Source organism: Equus przewalskii, chromosome 1 (genome assembly GCF_037783145.1).
Source record: "Equus przewalskii isolate Varuska chromosome 1, EquPr2, whole genome shotgun sequence".
In the NCBI taxonomy this organism is placed as follows: domain Eukaryota; kingdom Metazoa; phylum Chordata; class Mammalia; order Perissodactyla; family Equidae; genus Equus; species Equus przewalskii.
The window spans coordinates 138,791,270-138,796,872 of NC_091831.1; the positions used below are offsets into that span (position 1 = coordinate 138,791,270).

General features: G+C 41.8%; 1 pseudogene; it reads left to right on the top strand.

Moving 5' to 3' along the window:
* The first annotated feature begins 1,337 nt into the window (after nt 1-1,337).
* On the top strand, nt 1,338-3,301 carry LOC103548464 (T-complex protein 1 subunit delta pseudogene; annotated as a pseudogene).
* Nucleotides 3,302-5,603: the final 2,302 nt, after the last annotated feature.

The following is a 5,603-nucleotide window of genomic DNA, read 5'->3' on the forward strand; positions in this document are numbered from 1 at the left end:
CCCGCAGTGATGACTCAGCTAGGGTTGTAACTGCTGACCAGTGCCCAGAGGTGTTAAGACCAAGGCGCAAACGGCTCCCCTTTGAGTGGGGGAAGTGGGAAGGCTGAAGGCTTATTGCTCCGAAGAATTACAGAAGAAACTGCATTCCATTAAATAGGAATATGGTGCTATTTGCTACATTTGGATGAGAGTGGATGTGAGTCTCTGTCTCTCCAGGAATTCACATGCTACTGCTGACTAATTTATCAAGGCAATGGGTCAGGGCGAAATGATCCCAAAAGTGCTCCAGGTCCCAGTTTAACAAAGAATGTAGAATTCAAACCTTTTGTAAGGTATTCTTTCTAAATCTGTTGAAATCTAATTCCTGGGACTTCTAGGTTTCTAGAGTTAATATATTAAGAATTTATTTTTCTGCCTTCAATAAATCATTAAATATCTTCAGAGTTTTAATAAATATATGCATCTTTTTTAAAAAAGAAACTTATTTGGTTTTCCTTGGGATTCAATCAGCCCTTATTCTTAGGAGTAACTTGAATTGATGACAATTTCCTTTTTTATTGTCTCTTTAAATACAAGACGTACAATTCTTTATTTTAACCATTTAGTCGATGCACAAGCTCATAAAAAGGCCCTCTCTCCCTCCTCCCATTCTGCAGTCAGCCCATCTACCTGCAAGGTGATGGAGAGGAAGAATATTTCTTCTGCCGTCTTAGGTTCTATGCCTGAGCCCTGTAAATTTAGCAGACAATAGATTAACAGGAGAAAAACATACAAATTTTATTTAATGTTAATGTTTTTATAGGGGACTTCATAGAAAAGAAGTGAAAACTCCAAAGAAGTGGTTAGATTCAAGGCTTATATACCATTTTAACAAAGGGTGATAAATTGTGGAGAAGTGACCAGACAGGAAAGGGGTTTGGCCTTCCAGGGGTGGTATATTGTGGGAAAGTGATTAGGAAATATATGTGGGAAACACATGGGAAGATCAGGGTTATTCTAGTAAAGTTTGTACAGACTCATCTTGGTATTGACTCCTGTCTCCAGTGATGAGAGTGTTCTCTCCCCTTCTGGGTACAATAGAGCACCATTCTCACAAGAAATCTATGCCCTGCTTTTAGGGGCGGGGGCGGGGTACAGAGCCCCTTCCTGTATGTGCTATTTCTCAGTTACTCAGTTACCTTCAGCTCAAAATAATCAATATGCCAAAGTGGCATATTTTGGGGTGACATGTTTTGATCCCCTTCAGTGATTAACAGCACACATTATTATCCTGTGGCCAGCTGGAATCTGCATCCATCTGTCCTTTCTGAGCCTGCACAGACCCAGTCAAGCTTGCCATGCCTGAGAAGTGGTATTTTGGAGTGGGGCTTGCTAGGGCTGCCAGCTGTCATGCGAAAAGCACCTATGAAGACCATGACAAGCCAGCCCAGATCTGCTTCAGCAATATGTCCACAGCCAAAGCCGTTGCTGATGCTATTAGAACAAGCCTTGGACCAAAAGGAATGGATAAAATGATTCAAGATGGAAAAGGTGATGTGGCCGTTCCCAAATGATGGTGCTAGCATCTGAAACAAACACAGGTGTTACATCCAGCGGCCAGAATGCTGGGGGAACTAAGGCTCAAGATAAAGAAGCGGGAGGTGGCACCACATCGGTGCTCTTCACTGCTGGCTCTCTTAGATTCCTGTACCAAGCTCTTTCAGAAACAGATTTGTCCAATCACCGTTTCCAAGTCATTCCGGAAGGATTTGGAAAAGGGTATTGAAATCTTGACATGTCTTGACCTGTGGAACTGAGTGACAGAGAAACTTTGTTAAATAGTGCAACCACTTCAGTGAACGCAAGGGTTGTCTTAGTATTCAAGTCTGCTTTCTCCAGTGAGTGTCAATGCAGTGAGGACAGTCACCCAGCCACAGCTACTGGTGTAGATCTTAGAGATATTAAAATAGTTAAGAAACTTGGCAATGCCCTCAAGGGTGTTCTGCTAAGTGAAATAAGTCAGACAGAGACACACAGTTACCTTCTGATCTCTTTTATAGGTGGAAGCTAAAAAATAATAAAACAAGCTCATAGATACAGAGAACAGATTGGTAGTTGCCAGAGGCGGAGGTTGGGGGCTGGGAGAAATGGGTGAGCTGTTTTTGTGTGTTTTTTAGTTTAAAGAAATTGTTATTAAAAAGATAATAACTTGGTGGGACAATTGATGGCTGGAAGTTGGTGGAAGGGCTTGTTCTCACCCAAAATTGGTGGCTAATTCTGACAAAACCAGAGTTGAAAAGACTAAGATTGGGCTTATTCAGTTTAGCTTATCTGCTCCCAGAACAGATATGGATGATCAAACAGTAATTTCTGATATGCCCGGATGGACTGAGCGCTTCGAGAGGAGAGAGCCTGCATTCTATATTTAGTGAACCAAATTTTAAAAACAGGATATAGTATGCTTCTCATATAGAAGTCTATTCTTAAGAGAGGCTCTTAGTGATCTTTCATGACATCTCATTAACAAAATGAAGATGATGGTTAAGGATACGGAAAATGAAGACGTTGAAGTTGTTTGTAAGACAGTTGGAACCAACCCAGTTGCTCATTTTGACCAATTCACTCCTGACCTGCTGGGTTTGGCTGAGTTAGCTGAGGGGGTCCATTTAAATGGTTCTGGCAAACTACTCAAGGTTACAGGCTGTGCACGCCCTGGAAAAAGTTACAGTTGCTGTTCGTGGTTCTAAAAAATTGGTGATTGAAGAAGCTGAGCGCTCCATTCACGACGCGTGATGTGTTATTCGCTGTTTAGTGAAGAGGAGAGCTCTTATTGCATGACATGGTGTGCCAGAACTAGAGTTGGCCCTGTGGTTAACTGAGTATTCATGAACATTGAGTGGATGGGATCCTGCTGCGTTCGTGCCTTTGCAGGTGTTATGGAGGTCATTCTACCGACGCTATCTGAAACTGCTGGCCTGAGTCCCGTTTCTGCAGTAACAGAACTAAGGAACTGGCATGCCCAGAGAGAAAAACTACAGGCATTAATGTCCAAAAGGATGGTATTTCCAGTGTTTTGGAGGAACTGGTTGTCCAGCCTTTGTTGGTTTCAGTCAGTGTGCTGACTCTAGCAACTGATACTGTCTGGATCAGTCTGCAAATTGATGATGTGGTAAACGTGGTAATCTGGATAATGCTGCCTGGCACCGTCATGGCCTCGGATAGTGTGGCCGGAGTGGAAGACGGCCTACATGTTCCTTATTTTTTGGAGGATTGTTTCCTCTTTGAATTTCTGGGCTTGATCTTCCATTTGGCATTTGTTTGAAATTGTACTGACACAATGAAAATATTAAATATTTGCTTTCAAAACAGAGTTTGGTGTCCCGCCAGACCGTCCTGGCCATTATTAGACTTGTGTTTATAAAACAACGGGACCAGACCTTTTGACTCGTCTTATGAGCCCTTCCTCTTCAGAATGCCTTGCTGTTCTGACTGTCGCAGTGGATGCTGCATTATGGCAGGATAAACTGACTTAACCTTCCATCACTGTGCATTTTAGGGTGTTTTTCCTCTTATAGGCTTTGGAAACCATGTTACATGGGATTTTTTTGTGCATAGCCGTGCGTGATTATGTCTGTAGGAGAAAGAGATTGTCACAGTTTATATGTATTAAAATTTGGCTACTACCAAATTATTATTTAAAACAGGTTCTACCAATCCAGACTCACACCAGGGTAGGGAATGCTCAGCTCTTCACACTCTTGCCAGTGTTAAATCATCCTAAATTTTTGCCTTTATGCTTTTGGCGTTTGGAAGGTCATTCTTGTCCCAAGATTATAAAGAAAGTATTCTATGTCCTCAGTCACTGATTCCTTCTGGAATTCTTTCAGTGTAGTATGAAGTAAGACTCACTTCTTCTAAAAGAAGAGTTGAGATAGATATTTCAGTGTTGTTTATATGGTCCATTTTATTCCCTACTGATGTGAACGTATTCTCTACTTTGTTGACTTATCTTTTCCTCTGTGAATAGCACTCTGCTTCAGTTACTGCATGTTTGTGGTCTATTTGAATATCTGTGGTATAAGTCTAATCTCCTCCCCCACTATTGTTCTTTTTTAAAAAAAAAAATCCTTGGCTATTTTTTGTCAATTGTTTAAGGTGAATTATAAAAACCAGTTCATAAAGAATCCAGTAAGACATTGCTTTAGGATTTTGATTAGAATGGGATGGGATTATAGATCGACTTGGAAATAAGTAGTATCTTTACAATATTGCCTCTTCCCTCCTAAGAACATGAACTCCTATTCCACTTATTTACATCTCTCATGGTTTTCTTCATATAGGTCCTGTGTTCTTGTCATCGTTATTCTAGCATGTTCAATTCTGTTCCTATTGGGAATGGAATCTGGAGAGGAAGGTTTGCCTTCTCAGAAGCCATTTCCCCTGACACCTCAGTTTTCTTGTTGGCAACGAACTCTTGTTTGTCTTTAGACCATGTGATTCGGGGGGTCGACTCCTCCCCACTTTACCCCACCCCAAGATCGGGAATATGACCCAGTCCTGGCCTAACAGAGCCCATTCCTAAGTGGAGTTAACATGACTCAAATTCCAGGATTTTAATGGACACTATCAGGTGAGAATCTTTCTTCGCTGGGGTGTCTCCACCGCGTGGGGAGAGCTGCCTGGAGGAAAAGACCTCACAGAAGGATGGAGGTCAGAGATTCCGGGTGGGATGGAGTGTGGAGAAACAGTTCTAGTCATATCGCTGAAGTCTCACAATTTGGCTGTAAATAAAGCTACTTGGGGCTCAATAAATTTCCTTTTCTGCTTAAACTGATTTTTGTCACAAGTGAAACTCAATTCATGCCTGAGTCAGAGAATCAATTTTTCCCTGTTACATTTATTTGGTTATGGCTGCCATCAAAAGAAATTTAACATACCTTTTAAATCTGGCTATTTTGAACTCTCATTAGTTCTAATTAATATTTCTTTCTTAACATCTGTATCTCACTTTCTTTTCCTTGGTTAGTTGTATAGGTTTGCGAGTGGTAGTGATAGCTGTTTTCTATCTGCCAGGAATTCCCTTGCTTTCTGGTCTGTTGATGGCCTTTTCTTCCAGCACTGTTTTTCTCTCTAGCGTTTTAGGAGGAAGGCGTTGTGGAGGCATAGCTCAGACCATAATTTGACGTAGGATCTCTCAGGTTCTTTGAGTAAGTGAGGGGTTAGGCACACCTGTGTTAATCCTCTGCCGTAAGAAACTATCCTACAGGCGAGCAACACTGACAGTGCTGAGCGATGAGGATTCCAGTTTCCAGGAGTGTTTTTGACTACAGTCTGTAGCCATAAGAGGAGATATTTTTCCCAAGAATGTGGTAATCTTGTCCTTGTTTTTAGCATGTGGATGATTCTTCCACGAGCTAAGTATTCTGGGCTCAGGAGAGGAAGATGGCTAGCATGATGCAGCTCTGATTAATGTGACTGTTCAGGGCACTCTTGGGGTGCTGGCTTCAAGTGCATTTTCTTAGTGGTATTCTTCCCCTCGGCCTGTAAAGCATTAGGTCCCTCAGATAGCACTTCTCAAAGGTGACAGTCCTGGAGTCTTGGAGATCAGGGACTTTTTGCCTGAT